We start from the raw sequence: 16,061 nt of genomic DNA on the forward strand, positions 1-16,061 counted from the left end.
GAACAAAAAAACAAATTGGTACTTTCTTGTCAAGAGGTAAGCTTTCAGGAGCTGAAGCTGTTTATATGATTAGCAGAGTGGCGCAGCGGAAGCGTGCTGGGCCCATAACGCAGAGGTCGATGGATCGAAACCATCCTCTGCTATCTTTGTTTTTTTATAATTATTTGTTGATTAAACCAATACAAAACTGAGATTAATATTTTGGCTCAGTTCTATCTTTTTTATTATGTTAAAAAAGAGATTTAGTAAAACTGTTCATCCATTAAAGAACGAAGAAACACATTGGTACAAACACTAAAATGTGCTTCAATGGTTTCCTTAAAAACTTACCTAATTAACTACTTTTAAGAGGAATTGTATCAGAGAAGTCTAAATATACTGCATAACAAGAGGTGGTTTTATGTTTTAACTTGTCTACCTAAGGTTCTTCAAAATATGATCACAAGGTCAAAAATATCCCTGGGTGGGATTAAACCACAAACCTTTGAGATAGAAACCAAATGTGCTGACTGATTGTTCCAAGTCAACAAAATAAGACTAGATTCAAGTTAGTACCATAAAAAAAATTCCTAGACATAGATTTAATAGTCATTATTTTAAAGAGCTTTTGTAAGATTCTTTATCTACTGAAGAACAGAGGAGAAACATTGGTACTTTCTGATGAAGACTGAAGCTTTCAGGAGCTTCTGTGACTTAAGATCAGGAACACTATACCACAAGAGGTGATTTAATGTTTTAACTTGTCAACATCTAGTTCTCCAAAATGTGAACAAAAAGTTGATTACGTCCCTGGGTGCGATTGAACCACCAACCTTTCGGTTAACAGCCAAACGCGCTAACCGATTGCGCCACAGAGACCCCTCTAAAGTTGTATCAAATTAGTGATCTAAAAATGATTTATTGAAATATGTGTAAAAGGCCAACATCTGGAGATCTTTTGTAAAACTCTTCCTCCATTGAAGAACAAAAAAACAAATTGGTACTTTCTTGTCAAGAGGTAAGCTTTCAGGAGCTGAAGCTGTTTATATGATTAGCAGAGTGGCGCAGCGGAAGCGTGCTGGGCCCATAACGCAGAGGTCGATGGATCGAAACCATCCTCTGCTATCTTTGTTTTTTTATAATTATTTGTTGATTAAACCAATACAAAACTGAGATTAATATTTTGGCTCAGTTCTATCTTTTTTATTATGTTAAAAAAGAGATTTAGTAAAACTGTTCATCCATTAAAGAACAAAGAAACACATTGGTACAAACACTAAACTGTGCTTCAATGGATTCCTAAAAACTAACCTAATTAACTACTTTTAAGAGGAATTGTATCAGAGAAGTCTAGATATACTGCATAACAAGAGGTGGTTTTATGTTTTAACTTGTCTACCTAAGGTTCTTCAAAATATGATCACACGGTCAAAAATATCCCTGGGTGGGATTAAACCACAAACCTTTGAGATAGAAACCAAATGTGCTGACTGTTTGTTCCAAGTCAACAAAATAAGACTAGATTCAAGTTAGTACCATAAAAAAATTCCTAGACATAGATTTAATAGTCATTATTTTAAAGAGCTTTTGTAAGATTCTTTATCTACTGAAGAACAGAGGAGAAACATTGGTACTTTCTGATGAAGAGTGAAGCTTTCAGGAGCTTCTGTGACTTAACATCAGGAACACTATACCACAAGAGGTGATTTAATGTTTTAACTTGTCAACATCTAGTTCTCCAAAATGTGACCAAAAAGTTGATTACGTCCCTGGGTGGGATTGAACCACCAACCTTTCGGTTAACAGCCGAACGCGCTAACCGATTGCGCCACAGAGACCCCTTTAAAGTTGTATCAAATTAGTGATCTAAAAATGATTTATTGAAATATGTGTAAAAGGCCAACATCTGGAGATCTTTTGTAAAAATCTTCCTCCATTGAAGAACAAAAAAACAAATTGGTACTTTCTTGTCAAGAGGTAAGCTTTCAGGAGCTGAAGCTGTTTATATGATTAGCAGAGTGGCGCAGCGGAAGCGTGCTGGGCCCATAACCCAGAAGTCGATGGATCGAAACCATCCTCTGCTATCTTTGTTTTTTTATAATTATTTGTTGATTAAACCAATACAAAACTGAGATTAATATTTTGGCTCAGTTCTATCTTTTTTATTATGTTAAAAAAGAGATTTAGTAAAACTGTTCATCCATTAAAGAACAAAGAAACACATTGGTACAAACACTAAAATGTGCTTCAATGGTTTCCTAAAAACTTACCTAATTAACTACTTTTAAGAGGAATTGTATCAGAGAAGTCTAGATATACTGCATAACAAGAGGTGGTTTTATGTTTTAACTTGTCTACCTAAGGTTCTTCAAAATATGATCACACGGTCAAAAATATCCCTGGGTGGGATTAAACCACAAACCTTTGAGATAGAAACCAAATGTGCTGACTGTTTGTTCTAAGTCAACAAAATAAGACTAGATTCAAGTTAGTACCATAAAAAAATTCCTAGACATAGATTTAATAGTCATTATTTTAAAGAGCTTTTGTAAGATTCTTTATCTACTGAAGAACAGAGGAGAAACATTGGTACTTTCTGATGAAGAGTGAAGCTTTCAGGAGCTTCTGTGACTTAACATCAGGAACACTATACCACAAGAGGTGATTTAATGTTTTAACTTGTCAACATCTAGTTCTCCAAAATGTGACCAAAAAGTTGATTACGTCCCTGGGTGGGATTGAACCACCAACCTTTCGGTTAACAGCCGAACGCGCTAACCGATTGCGCCACAGAGACCCCTTTAAAGTTGTATCAAATTAGTGATCTAAAAATGATTTATTGAAATATGTGTAAAAGGCCAACATCTGGAGATCTTTTGTAAAAATCTTCCTCCATTGAAGAACAAAAAAACAAATTGGTACTTTCTTGTCAAGAGGTAAGCTTTCAGGAGCTGAAGCTGTTTATATGATTAGCAGAGTGGCGCAGCGGAAGCGTGCTGGGCCCATAACCCAGAAGTCGATGGATCGAAACCATCCTCTGCTATCTTTGTTTTTTTATAATTATTTGTTGATTAAACCAATACAAAACTGAGATTAATATTTTGGCTCAGTTCTATCTTTTTTATTATGTTAAAAAAGAGATTTAGTAAAACTGTTCATCCATTAAAGAACAAAGAAACACATTGGTACAAACACTAAAATGTGCTTCAATGGTTTCCTAAAAACTTACCTAATTAACTACTTTTAAGAGGAATTGTATCAGAGAAGTCTAGATATACTGCATAACAAGAGGTGGTTTTATGTTTTAACTTGTCTACCTAAGGTTCTTCAAAATATGATCACACGGTCAAAAATATCCCTGGGTGGGATTAAACCACAAACCTTTGAGATAGAAACCAAATGTGCTGACTGTTTGTTCTAAGTCAACAAAATAAGACTAGATTCAAGTTAGTACCATAAAAAAATTCCTAGACATAGATTTAATAGTCATTATTTTAAAGAGCTTTTGTAAGATTCTTTATCTACTGAAGAACAGAGGAGAAACATTGGTACTTTCTGATGAAGAGTGAAGCTTTCAGGAGCTTCTGTGACTTAAGATCAGGAACACTATACCACAAGAGGTGATTTAATGTTTTAACTTGTCAACATCTAGTTCTCCAAAATGTGACCAAAAAGTTGATTACGTCCCTGGGTGGGATTGAACCACCAACCTTTCGGTTAACAGCCGAACGCGCTAACCGATTGCGCCACAGAGACCCCTCTAAAGTTGTATCAAATTAGTGATCTAAAAATGATTTATTGAAATATGTGTAAAAGGCCAACATCTGGAGATCTTTTGTAAAACTCTTCCTCCATTGAAGAACAAAAAAACAAATTGGTACTTTCTTGTCAAGAGGTAAGCTTTCAGGAGCTGAAGCTGTTTATATGATTAGCAGAGTGGCGCAGCGGAAGCGTGCTGGGCCCATAACCCAGAGGTCGATGGATCGAAACCATCCTCTGCTATCTTTGTTTTTTTATAATTATTTGTTGATTAAACCAATACAAAACTGAGATTCATATTTTGGCTCAGTTCTCTCTTTTTTATTATGTTAAAAAAGAGATTTAGTAAAACTGTTCATCCATTAAAGAACGAAGAAACACATTGGTACAAACACTAAAATGTGCTTCAATGGTTTCCTTAAAAACTTACCTAATTAACTACTTTTAAGAGGAATTGTATCAGAGAAGTCTAAATATACTGCATAACAAGAGGTGGTTTTATGTTTTAACTTGTCTACCTAAGGTTCTTCAAAATATGATCACAAGGTCAAAAATATCCCTGGGTGGGATTAAACCACAAACCTTTGAGATAGAAACCAAATGTGCTGACTGATTGTTCCAAGTCAACAAAATAAGACTAGATTCAAGTTAGTACCATAAAAAAATTCCTAGACATAGATTTAATAGTCATTATTTTAAAGAGCTTTTGTAAGATTCTTTATCTACTGAAGAACAGAGGAGAAACATTGGTACTTTCTGATGAAGACTGAAGCTTTCAGGAGCTTCTGTGACTTAAGATCAGGAACACTATACCACAAGAGGTGATTTAATGTTTTAACTTGTCAACATCTAGTTCTCCAAAATGTGAACAAAAAGTTGATTACGTCCCTGGGTGCGATTGAACCACCAACCTTTCGGTTAACAGCCAAACGCGCTAACCGATTGCGCCACAGAGACCCCTCTAAAGTTGTATCAAATTAGTGATCTAAAAATGATTTATTGAAATATGTGTAAAAGGCCAACATCTGGAGATCTTTTGTAAAACTCTTCCTCCATTGAAGAACAAAAAAACAAATTGGTACTTTCTTGTCAAGAGGTAAGCTTTCAGGAGCTGAAGCTGTTTATATGATTAGCAGAGTGGCGCAGCGGAAGCGTGCTGGGCCCATAACGCAGAGGTCGATGGATCGAAACCATCCTCTGCTATCTTTTTTTTTTTTATAATTATTTGTTGATTAAACCAATACAAAACTGAGATTAATATTTTGGCTCAGTTCTATCTTTTTTATTATGTTAAAAAAGAGATTTAGTAAAACTGTTCATCCATTAAAGAACAAAGAAACACATTGGTACAAACACTAAACTGTGCTTCAATGGTTTCCTAAAAACTAACCTAATTAACTACTTTTAAGAGGAATTGTATCAGAGAAGTCTAGATATACTGCATAACAAGAGGTGGTTTTATGTTTTAACTTGTCTACCTAAGGTTCTTCAAAATATGATCACACGGTCAAAAATATCCCTGGGTGGGATTAAACCACAAACCTTTGAGATAGAAACCAAATGTGCTGACTGTTTGTTCCAAGTCAACAAAGTAAGACTAGATTCAAGTTAGTACCATAAAAAAATTCCTAGACATAGATTTAATAGTCATTATTTTAAAGAGCTTTTGTAAGATTCTTTATCTACTGAAGAACAGAGGAGAAACATTGGTACTTTCTGATGAAGAGTGAAGCTTTTAGGAGCTTCTGTGACTTAAGATCAGGAACACTATACCACAAGAGGTGATTTAATGTTTTAACTTGTCAACATCTAGTTCTCCAAAATGTGACCAAAAAGTTGATTACGTCCCTGGGTGGGATTGAACCACCAACCTTTCGGTTAACAGCCGAACGCGCTAACCGATTGCGCCACAGAGACCCCTCTAAAGTTGTATCAAATTAGTGATCTAAAAATGATTTATTGAAATATGTGTAAAAGGCCAACATCTGGAGATCTTTTGTAAAACTCTTCCTCCATTGAAGAACAAAAAAACAAATTGGTACTTTCTTGTCAAGAGGTAAGCTTTCAGGAGCTGAAGCTGTTTATATGATTAGCAGAGTGGCGCAGCGGAAGCGTGCTGGGCCCATAACCCAGAGGTCGATGGATCGAAACCATCCTCTGCTATCTTTGTTTTTTTATAATTATTTGTTGATTAAACCAATACAAAACTGAGATTCATATTTTGGCTCAGTTCTATCTTTTTTATTATGTTAAAAAAGAGATTTAGTAAAACTGTTCATCCATTAAAGAACAAAGAAACACATTGACTAAAATGTGCTTCAATGGTTTCCTAAAAACTTACCTAATTAACTACTTTTAAGAGGAATTGTATCAGAGAAGTCTAGATATACTGCATAACAAGAGGTGGTTTTATGTTTTAACTTGTCTACCTAAGGTTCTTCAAAATATGATCACAAGGTCAAAAATATCCCTGGGTGGGATTAAACCACAAACCTTTGAGATAGAAACCAAATGTGCTGACTGATTGTTCCAAGTCAACAAAATAAGACTAGATTCAAGTTAGTACCATAAAAAAATTCCTAGACATAGATTTAATAGTCATTATTTTAAAGAGCTTTTGTAAGATTCTTTATCTACTGAAGAACAGAGGAGAAACATTGGTACTTTCTGATGAAGACTGAAGCTTTCAGGAGCTTCTGTGACTTAAGATCAGGAACACTATACCACAAGAGGTGATTTAATGTTTTAACTTGTCAACATCTAGTTCTCCAAAATGTGACCAAAAAGTTGATTACGTCCCTGGGTGGGATTGAACCACCAACCTTTCGATTAACAGCCAAACGCGCTAACCGATTGCGCCACAGAGACCCCCTCTAAAGCTGTATCAAATTAGTGATCTAAAAATGATTTATTGAAATATGTGTAAAAGGCCAACATCTGGAGATCTTTTGTAAAACTCTTCGTCCATTGAAGAACAAAAAAACAAATTGGTACTTTCTTGTCAAGAGGTAAGCTTTCAGGAGCTGAAGCTGTTTATATGATTAGCAGAGTGGCGCAGCGGAAGCGTGCTGGGCCCATAACCCAGAGGTCGATGGATCGAAACCATCCTCTGCTATCTTTGTTTTTTTATAATTATTTGTTGATTAAACCAATACAAAACTGAGATTCATATTTTGGCTCAGTTCTATCTTTTTTATTATGTTAAAAAAGAGATTTAGTAAAACTGTTCATCCATTAAAGAACAAAGAAACACATTGGTACAAACACTAAAATGTGCTTCAATGGTTTCCTAAAAACTTACCTAATTAACTACTTTTAAGAGGAATTGTATCAGAGAAGTCTAGATATACTGCATAACAAGAGGTGGTTTTATGTTTTAACTTGTCTACCTAAGGTTCTTCAAAATATGATCACAAGGTCAAAAATATCCCTGGGTGGGATTAAACCACAAACCTTTGAGATAGAAACCAAATGTGCTGACTGATTGTTCCAAGTCAACAAAATAAGACTAGATTCAAGTTAGTACCATAAAAAAATTCCTAGACATAGATTTAATAGTCATTATTTTAAAGAGCTTTTGTAAGATTCTTTATCTACTGAAGAACAGAGGAGAAACATTGGTACTTTCTGATGAAGACTGAAGCTTTCAGGAGCTTCTGTGACTTAAGATCAGGAACACTATACCACAAGAGGTGATTTAATGTTTTAACTTGTCAACATCTAGTTCTCCAAAATGTGACCAAAAAGTTGATTACGTCCCTGGGTGCGATTGAACCACCAACCTTTCGGTTAACAGCCGAACGCGCTAACTGATTGCGCCACAGAGACCCCTCTAAAGTTGTATCAAATTAGTGATCTAAAAATGATTTATTGAAATATGTGTAAAAGGCCAACATCTGGAGATCTTTTGTAAAAATCTTCCTCCATTGAAGAACAAAAAAACAAATTGGTACTTTCTTGTCAAGAGGTAAGCTTTCAGGAGCTGAAGCTGTTTATATGATTAGCAGAGTGGCGCAGCGGAAGCGTGCTGGGCCCATAACCCAGAAGTCGATGGATCGAAACCATCCTCTGCTATCTTTGTTTTTTTATAATTATTTGTTGATTAAACCAATACAAAACTGAGATTAATATTTTGGCTCAGTTCTATCTTTTTTATTATGTTAAAAAAGAGATTTAGTAAAACTGTTCATCCATTAAAGAACAAAGAAACACATTGACTAAAATGTGCTTCAATGGTTTCCTAAAAACTTACCTAATTAACTACTTTTAAGAGGAATTGTATCAGAGAAGTCTAGATATACTGCATAACAAGAGGTGGTTTTATGTTTTAACTTGTCTACCTAAGGTTCTTCAAAATATGATCACACGGTCAAAAATATCCCTGGGTGGGATTAAACCACAAACCTTTGAGATAGAAACCAAATGTGCTGACTGTTTGTTCCAAGTCAACAAAATAAGACTAGATTCAAGTTAGTACCATAAAAAAATTCCTAGACATAGATTTAATAGTCATTATTTTAAAGAGCTTTTGTAAGATTCTTTATCTACTGAAGAACAGAGGAGAAACAATGGTACTTTCTGATGAAGAGTGAAGCTTTCAGGAGCTTCTGTGACTTAAGATCAGGAACACTATACCACAAGAGGTGATTTAATGTTTTAACTTGTCAACATCTAGTTCTCCAAAATGTGACCAAAAAGTTGATTACGTCTCTGGGTGGGATTGAACCACCAACCTTTCGGTTAACAGCCGAACGCGCTAACCGATTGCGCCACAGAGACCCCTCTAAAGTTGTATCAAATTAGTGATCTAAAAATGATTTATTGAAATATGTGTAAAAGGCCAACATCTGGAGATCTTTTGTAAAACTTTTCCTCCATTGAAGAACAAAAAAACAAATTGGTACTTTCTTGTCAAGAGGTAAGCTTTCAGGAGCTGAAGCTGTTTATATGATTAGCAGAGTGGCGCAGCGGAAGCGTGCTGGGCCCATAACCCAGAGGTCGATGGATCGAAACCATCCTCTGCTATCTTTGTTTTTTTATAATTATTTGTTGATTAAACCAATACAAAACTGAGATTAATATTTTGGCTCAGTTCCATCTTTTTTATTATGTTAAAAAAGAGATTTAGTAAAACTGTTCATCCATTAAAGAACAAAGAAACACATTGGTACAAACACTAAAATGTGCTTCAATGGTTTCCTAAAAACTTACCTAATTAACTACTTTTAAGAGGAATTGTATCAGAGAAGTCTAGATATACTGCATAACAAGAGGTGGTTTTATGTTTTAACTTGTCTACCTAAGGTTCTTCAAAATATGATCACAAGGTCAAAAATATCCCTGGGTGGGATTAAACCACAAACCTTTGAGATAGAAACCAAATGTGCTGACTGTTTGTTCCAAGTCAACAAAATAAGACTAGATTCAAGTTAGTACCATAAAAAAATTCCTAGACATAGATTTAATAGTCATTATTTTAAAGAGCTTTTGTAAGATTCTTTATCTACTGAAGAACAGAGGAGAAACATTGGTACTTTCTGATGAAGAGTGAAGCTTTTAGGAGCTTCTGTGACTTAAGATCAGGAACACTATACCACAAGAGGTGATTTAATGTTTTAACTTGTCAACATCTAGTTCTCCAAAATGTGACCAAAAAGTTGATTACGTCCCTGGGTGGGATTGAACCACCAACCTTTCGGTTAACAGCCGAACGCGCTAACCGATTGCGCCACAGAGACCCCTCTAAAGTTGTATCAAATTAGTGATCTAAAAATGATTTATTGAAATATGTGTAAAAGGCCAACATCTGGAGATCTTTTGTAAAACTCTTCCTCCATTGAAGAACAAAAAAACAAATTGGTACTTTCTTGTCAAGAGGTAAGCTTTCAGGAGCTGAAGCTGTTTATATGATTAGCAGAGTGGCGCAGCGGAAGCGTGCTGGGCCCATAACCCAGAGGTCGATGGATCGAAACCATCCTCTGCTATCTTTGTTTTTTTATAATTATTTGTTGATTAAACCAATACAAAACTGAGATTCATATTTTGGCTCAGTTCTATCTTTTTTATTATGTTAAAAAAGAGATTTAGTAAAACTGTTCATCCATTAAAGAACAAAGAAACACATTGACTAAAATGTGCTTCAATGGTTTCCTAAAAACTTACCTAATTAACTACTTTTAAGAGGAATTGTATCAGAGAAGTCTAGATATACTGCATAACAAGAGGTGGTTTTATGTTTTAACTTGTCTACCTAAGGTTCTTCAAAATATGATCACAAGGTCAAAAATATCCCTGGGTGGGATTAAACCACAAACCTTTGAGATAGAAACCAAATGTGCTGACTGATTGTTCCAAGTCAACAAAATAAGACTAGATTCAAGTTAGTACCATAAAAAAATTCCTAGACATAGATTTAATAGTCATTATTTTAAAGAGCTTTTGTAAGATTCTTTATCTACTGAAGAACAGAGGAGAAACATTGGTACTTTCTGATGAAGACTGAAGCTTTCAGGAGCTTCTGTGACTTAAGATCAGGAACACTATACCACAAGAGGTGATTTAATGTTTTAACTTGTCAACATCTAGTTCTCCAAAATGTGACCAAAAAGTTGATTACGTCCCTGGGTGGGATTGAACCACCAACCTTTCGGTTAACAGCCAAACGCGCTAACCGATTGCGCCACAGAGACCCCCTCTAAAGCTGTATCAAATTAGTGATCTAAAAATGATTTATTGAAATATGTGTAAAAGGCCAACATCTGGAGATCTTTTGTAAAACTCTTCGTCCATTGAAGAACAAAAAAACAAATTGGTACTTTCTTGTCAAGAGGTAAGCTTTCAGGAGCTGAAGCTGTTTATATGATTAGCAGAGTGGCGCAGCGGAAGCGTGCTGGGCCCATAACCCAGAGGTCGATGGATCGAAACCATCCTCTGCTATCTTTGTTTTTTTATAATTATTTGTTGATTAAACCAATACAAAACTGAGATTCATATTTTGGCTCAGTTCTATCTTTTTTATTATGTTAAAAAAGAGATTTAGTAAAACTGTTCATCCATTAAAGAACAAAGAAACACATTGGTACAAACACTAAAATGTGCTTCAATGGTTTCCTAAAAACTTACCTAATTAACTACTTTTAAGAGGAATTGTATCAGAGAAGTCTAGATATACTGCATAACAAGAGGTGGTTTTATGTTTTAACTTGTCTACCTAAGGTTCTTCAAAATATGATCACAAGGTCAAAAATATCCCTGGGTGGGATTAAACCACAAACCTTTGAGATAGAAACCAAATGTGCTGACTGATTGTTCCAAGTCAACAAAATAAGACTAGATTCAAGTTAGTACCATAAAAAAATTCCTAGACATAGATTTAATAGTCATTATTTTAAAGAGCTTTTGTAAGATTCTTTATCTACTGAAGAACAGAGGAGAAACATTGGTACTTTCTGATGAAGACTGAAGCTTTCAGGAGCTTCTGTGACTTAAGATCAGGAACACTATACCACAAGAGGTGATTTAATGTTTTAACTTGTCAACATCTAGTTCTCCAAAATGTGACCAAAAAGTTGATTACGTCCCTGGGTGCGATTGAACCACCAACCTTTCGGTTAACAGCCGAACGCGCTAACTGATTGCGCCACAGAGACCCCTCTAAAGTTGTATCAAATTAGTGATCTAAAAATGATTTATTGAAATATGTGTAAAAGGCCAACATCTGGAGATCTTTTGTAAAAATCTTCCTCCATTGAAGAACAGAAAAACAAATTGGTACTTTCTTGTCAAGAGGTAAGCTTTCAGGAGCTGAAGCTGTTTATATGATTAGCAGAGTGGCGCAGCGGAAGCGTGCTGGGCCCATAACCCAGAAGTCGATGGATCGAAACCATCCTCTGCTATCTTTGTTTTTTTATAATTATTTGTTGATTAAACCAATACAAAACTGAGATTAATATTTTGGCTCAGTTCTATCTTTTTTATTATGTTAAAAAAGAGATTTAGTAAAACTGTTCATCCATTAAAGAACAAAGAAACACATTGACTAAAATGTGCTTCAATGGTTTCCTAAAAACTTACCTAATTAACTACTTTTAAGAGGAATTGTATCAGAGAAGTCTAGATATACTGCATAACAAGAGGTGGTTTTATGTTTTAACTTGTCTACCTAAGGTTCTTCAAAATATGATCACAAGGTCAAAAATATCCCTGGGTGGGATTAAACCACAAACCTTTGAGATAGAAACCAAATGTGCTGACTGTTTGTTCCAAGTCAACAAAATAAGACTAGATTCAAGTTAGTACCATAAAAAAATTCCTAGACATAGATTTAATAGTCATTATTTTAAAGAGCTTTTGTAAGATTCTTTATCTACTGAAGAACAGAGGAGAAACATTGGTACTTTCTGATGAAGAGTGAAGCTTTCAGGAGCTTCTGTGACTTAAGATCAGGAACACTATACCACAAGAGGTGATTTAATGTTTTAACTTGTCAACATCTAGTTCTCCAAAATGTGACCAAAAAGTTGATTACGTCCCTGGGTGGGATTGAACCACCAACCTTTCGGTTAACAGCCGAACGCGCTAACCGATTGCGCCACAGAGACCCCTCTAAAGTTGTATCAAATTAGTGATCTAAAAATGATTTATTGAAATATGTGTAAAAGGCCAACATCTGGAGATCTTTTGTAAAACTCTTCCTCCATTGAAGAACAAAAAAACAAATTGGTACTTTCTTGTCAAGAGGTAAGCTTTCAGGAGCTGAAGCTGTTTATATGGTTAGCAGAGTGGCGCAGCAGAAGCGTGCTTGGCCCATAACCCAGAGGTCGATGGATCGAAAACATCCTCTGCTATCTTTGTTTTTTTATAATTATTTGTTGATTAAACCAATACAAAACTGAGATTAATATTTTGGCTCAGTTCTATCTTTTTTATTATGTTAAAAAAGAGATTTAGTAAAACTGTTCATCCATTAAAGAACAAAGAAACACATTGGTACAAACACTAAAATGTGCTTCAATGGTTTCCTAAAAACTTACCTAATTAACTACTTTTAAGAGGAATTGTATAAGAGAAGTCTAGATATACTGCATAACAAGAGGTGGTTTTATGTTTTAACTTGTCTACCTAAGGTTCTTCAAAATATGATCACAAGGTCAAAAATATCCCTGGGTGGGATTAAACCACAAACCTTTGAGATAGAAACCAAATGTGCTGACTGTTTGTTCCAAGTCAACAAAATAAGACTAGATTCAAGTTAGTACCATAAAAAAATTCCTAGACATAGATTTAATAGTCATTATTTTAAAGAGCTTTTGTAAGATTCTTTATCTACTGAAGAACAGAGGAGAAACATTGGTACTTTCTGATGAAGAGTGAAGCTTTCAGGAGCTTCTGTGACTTAAGATCAGGAACACTATACCACAAGAGGTGATTTAATGTTTTAACTTGTCAACATCTAGTTCTCGAAAATGTGACCAAAAAGTCGATTACGTCCCTGGGTGGGATTGAACCACCAACCTTTCGGTTAACAGCCGAACGCGCTAACCGATTGCGCCACAGAGACCCCTCTAAAGTTGTATCAAATTAGTGATCTAAAAATGATTTATTGAAATATGTGTAAAAGGCCAACATCTGGAGATCTTTTGTAAAACTCTTCCTCCATTGAAGAACAAAAAAACAAATTGGTACTTTCTTGTCAAGAGGTAAGCTTTCAGGAGCTGAAGCTGTTTATATGATTAGCAGAGTGGCGCAGCGGAAGCGTGCTGGGCCCATAACCCAGAGGCCGATGGATCGAAAACATCCTCTGCTATCTTTGTTTTTTTATAATTATTTGTTGATTAAACCAATACAAAACTGAGATTAATATTTTGGCTCAGTTCTATCTTTTTTATTATGTTAAAAAAGAGATTTAGTAAAACTGTTCATCCATTAAAGAACAAAGAAACACATTGGTACAAACACTAAAATGTGCTTCAATGGTTTCCTAAAAACTTACCTAATTAACTACTTTTAAGAGGAATTGTATCAGAGAAGTCTAGATATACTGCATAACAAGAGGTGGTTTTATGTTTTAACTTGTCTACCTAAGGTTCTTCAAAATATGATCACACGGTCAAAAATATCCCTGGGTGGGATTAAACCACAAACCTTTGAGATAGAAACCAAATGTGCTGACTGATTGTTCCAAGTCAACAAAATAAGACTAGATTCAAGTTAGTACCATAAAAAAATTCCTAGACATAGATTTAATAGTCATTATTTTAAAGAGCTTTTGTAAGATTCTTTATCTACTGAAGAACAGAGGAGAAACATTGGTACTTTCTGATGAAGAGTGAAGCTTTCAGGAGCTTCTGTGACTTAAGATCAGGAACACTATACCACAAGAGGTGATTTAATGTTTTAACTTGTCAACATCTAGTTCTCCAAAATGTGACCAAAAAGTCGATTACGTCCCTGGGTGGGATTGAACCACCAACCTTTCGGTTAACAGCCGAACGCGCCACAGAGACCCCTCTAAAGTTGTATCAAATTAGTGATCTAAAAATGATTTATTGAAATATGTGTAAAAGGCCAACATCTGGAGATCTTTTGTAAAACTCTTCCTCCATTGAAGAACAAAAAAACAAATTGGTACTTTCTTGTCAAGAGGTAAGCTTTCAGGAGCTGAAGCTGTTTATATGATTAGCAGAGTGGCGCAGCGGAAGCGTGCTGGGCCCATAACCCAGAGGTCGATGGATCGAAACCATCCTCTGCTATCTTTGTTTTTTTATAATTATTTGTTGATTAAACCAATACAAAACTGAGATTAATATTTTGGCTCAGTTCTATCTTTTTTATTATGTTAAAAAAGAGATTTAGTAAAACTGTTCATCCATTAAAGAACAAAGAAACACATTGGTACAAACACTAAAATGTGCTTCAATGGTTTCCTAAAAACTTACGTAATTAACTACTTTTAAGAGGAATTGTATCAGTGAAGTCTAGATATACTGCATAACAAGAGGTGGTTTTATGTTTTAACTTGTCTACCTAAGGTTCTTCAAAATATGATCACACGGTCAAAAATATCCCTGGGTGGGATTAAACCACAAACCTTTGAGATAGAAACCAAATGTGCTGACTGATTGTTCCAAGTCAACAAAATAAGACTAGATTCAAGTTAGTACCATAAAAAAATTCCTAGACATAGATTTAATAGTCATGATTTTAAAGAGCTTTTGTAAGATTCTTTATCTACTGAAGAACAGAGGAGAAACATTGGTACTTTCTGATGAAGAGTGAAGCTTTCAGGAGCTTCTGTGACTTAAGATCAGGAACACTATACCACAAGAGGTGATTTAATGTTTTAACTTGTCAACATCTAGTTCTCCAAAATGTGACCAAAAAGTCGATTATGTCCCTGGGTGGGATTGAACCACCAACCTTTCGGTTAACAGCCGAACGCGCTAACCGATTGCGCCACAGAGACCCCTCTAAAGTTGTATTAAATTAGTGATCTAAAAATGATTTATTGAAATATGTGTAAAAGGCCAACATCTGGAGATCTTTTGTAAAACTCTTCCTCCATTGAAGAACAAAAAAACAAATTGGTACTTTCTTGTCAAGAGGTAAGCTTTCAGGAGCTGAAGCTGTTTATATGTTTAGCAGAGTGGCGCAGCAGAAGCGTGCTGGGCCCATAACCCAGAGGTCGATGGATCGAAAACATCCTCTGCTATCTTTGTTTTTTTATAATTATTTGTTGATTAAACCAATACAAAACTGAGATTAATATTTTGGCTCAGTTCTATCTTTTTTATTATGTTAAAAAAGAGATTTAGTAAAACTGTTCATCCATTAAAGAACAAAGAAACACATTGGTACAAACACTAAAATGTGCTTCAATGGTTTCCTAAAAACTTACCTAATTAACTACTTTTAAGAGGAATTGTATAAGAGAAGTCTAGATATACTGCATAACAAGAGGTGGTTTTATGTTTTAACTTGTCTACCTAAGGTTCTTCAAAATATGATCACAAGGTCAAAAATATCCCTGGGTGGGATTAAACCACAAACCTTTGAGATAGAAACCAAATGTGCTGACTGTTTGTTCCAAGTCAACAAAATAAGACTAGATTCAAGTTAGTACCATAAAAAAATTCCTAGACATAGATTTAATAGTCATTATTTTAAAGAGCTTTTGTAAGATTCTTTATCTACTGAAGAACAGAGGAGAAACATTGGTACTTTCTGATGAAGAGTGAAGCTTTCAGGAGCTTCTGTGACTTAAGATCAGGAACACTATACCACAAGAGGTGATTTAATGTTTTAACTTGTCAACATCTAGTTCT

At 35.0% G+C, this 16,061-nt stretch overlaps 17 non-coding genes across 17 annotated transcripts; 7 read left to right on the forward strand and 10 right to left on the reverse strand.

The window, feature by feature from the left end:
- Positions 1–1,743: 1,743 nt before the first annotated feature.
- Positions 1,744–1,817, reverse strand: TRNAN-GUU (transfer RNA asparagine (anticodon GUU)). The gene has a single exon. It is a non-coding gene; the product is annotated as a tRNA-Asn (tRNA).
- An 885-nt stretch (positions 1,818–2,702) lies between these two features.
- TRNAN-GUU (transfer RNA asparagine (anticodon GUU)) lies at positions 2,703–2,776 on the reverse strand. The gene has a single exon. It is a non-coding gene; the product is annotated as a tRNA-Asn (tRNA).
- Positions 2,777–3,661: 885 nt separating this feature from the next.
- TRNAN-GUU (transfer RNA asparagine (anticodon GUU)) lies at positions 3,662–3,735 on the reverse strand. The gene has a single exon. It is a non-coding gene; the product is annotated as a tRNA-Asn (tRNA).
- Positions 3,736–3,909: 174 nt separating this feature from the next.
- On the forward strand, positions 3,910–3,981 carry TRNAM-CAU (transfer RNA methionine (anticodon CAU)). The gene has a single exon. It is a non-coding gene; the product is annotated as a tRNA-Met (tRNA).
- Positions 3,982–5,581: 1,600 nt separating this feature from the next.
- On the reverse strand, positions 5,582–5,655 carry TRNAN-GUU (transfer RNA asparagine (anticodon GUU)). The gene has a single exon. It is a non-coding gene; the product is annotated as a tRNA-Asn (tRNA).
- A 174-nt stretch (positions 5,656–5,829) lies between these two features.
- TRNAM-CAU (transfer RNA methionine (anticodon CAU)) lies at positions 5,830–5,901 on the forward strand. The gene has a single exon. It is a non-coding gene; the product is annotated as a tRNA-Met (tRNA).
- Positions 5,902–6,781: 880 nt separating this feature from the next.
- On the forward strand, positions 6,782–6,853 carry TRNAM-CAU (transfer RNA methionine (anticodon CAU)). The gene has a single exon. It is a non-coding gene; the product is annotated as a tRNA-Met (tRNA).
- A 1,590-nt stretch (positions 6,854–8,443) lies between these two features.
- On the reverse strand, positions 8,444–8,517 carry TRNAN-GUU (transfer RNA asparagine (anticodon GUU)). Its single transcript has one exon. It is a non-coding gene; the product is annotated as a tRNA-Asn (tRNA).
- A 174-nt stretch (positions 8,518–8,691) lies between these two features.
- TRNAM-CAU (transfer RNA methionine (anticodon CAU)) lies at positions 8,692–8,763 on the forward strand. The gene has a single exon. It is a non-coding gene; the product is annotated as a tRNA-Met (tRNA).
- A 639-nt stretch (positions 8,764–9,402) lies between these two features.
- TRNAN-GUU (transfer RNA asparagine (anticodon GUU)) lies at positions 9,403–9,476 on the reverse strand. Its single transcript has one exon. It is a non-coding gene; the product is annotated as a tRNA-Asn (tRNA).
- A 174-nt stretch (positions 9,477–9,650) lies between these two features.
- TRNAM-CAU (transfer RNA methionine (anticodon CAU)) lies at positions 9,651–9,722 on the forward strand. Its single transcript has one exon. It is a non-coding gene; the product is annotated as a tRNA-Met (tRNA).
- A 631-nt stretch (positions 9,723–10,353) lies between these two features.
- On the reverse strand, positions 10,354–10,427 carry TRNAN-GUU (transfer RNA asparagine (anticodon GUU)). The gene has a single exon. It is a non-coding gene; the product is annotated as a tRNA-Asn (tRNA).
- Positions 10,428–10,602: 175 nt separating this feature from the next.
- TRNAM-CAU (transfer RNA methionine (anticodon CAU)) lies at positions 10,603–10,674 on the forward strand. Its single transcript has one exon. It is a non-coding gene; the product is annotated as a tRNA-Met (tRNA).
- A 1,590-nt stretch (positions 10,675–12,264) lies between these two features.
- Positions 12,265–12,338, reverse strand: TRNAN-GUU (transfer RNA asparagine (anticodon GUU)). Its single transcript has one exon. It is a non-coding gene; the product is annotated as a tRNA-Asn (tRNA).
- Positions 12,339–13,223: 885 nt separating this feature from the next.
- Positions 13,224–13,297, reverse strand: TRNAN-GUU (transfer RNA asparagine (anticodon GUU)). Its single transcript has one exon. It is a non-coding gene; the product is annotated as a tRNA-Asn (tRNA).
- Positions 13,298–14,417: 1,120 nt separating this feature from the next.
- TRNAM-CAU (transfer RNA methionine (anticodon CAU)) lies at positions 14,418–14,489 on the forward strand. The gene has a single exon. It is a non-coding gene; the product is annotated as a tRNA-Met (tRNA).
- A 639-nt stretch (positions 14,490–15,128) lies between these two features.
- TRNAN-GUU (transfer RNA asparagine (anticodon GUU)) lies at positions 15,129–15,202 on the reverse strand. Its single transcript has one exon. It is a non-coding gene; the product is annotated as a tRNA-Asn (tRNA).
- Between the last annotated feature and the right edge of the window lie 859 nt (positions 15,203–16,061).

The sequence above is a fragment of the Crinia signifera genome, chromosome 3, assembly GCF_055691185.1.
Source record: "Crinia signifera chromosome 3, ASM5569118v1, whole genome shotgun sequence".
In the NCBI taxonomy this organism is placed as follows: domain Eukaryota; kingdom Metazoa; phylum Chordata; class Amphibia; order Anura; family Myobatrachidae; genus Crinia; species Crinia signifera.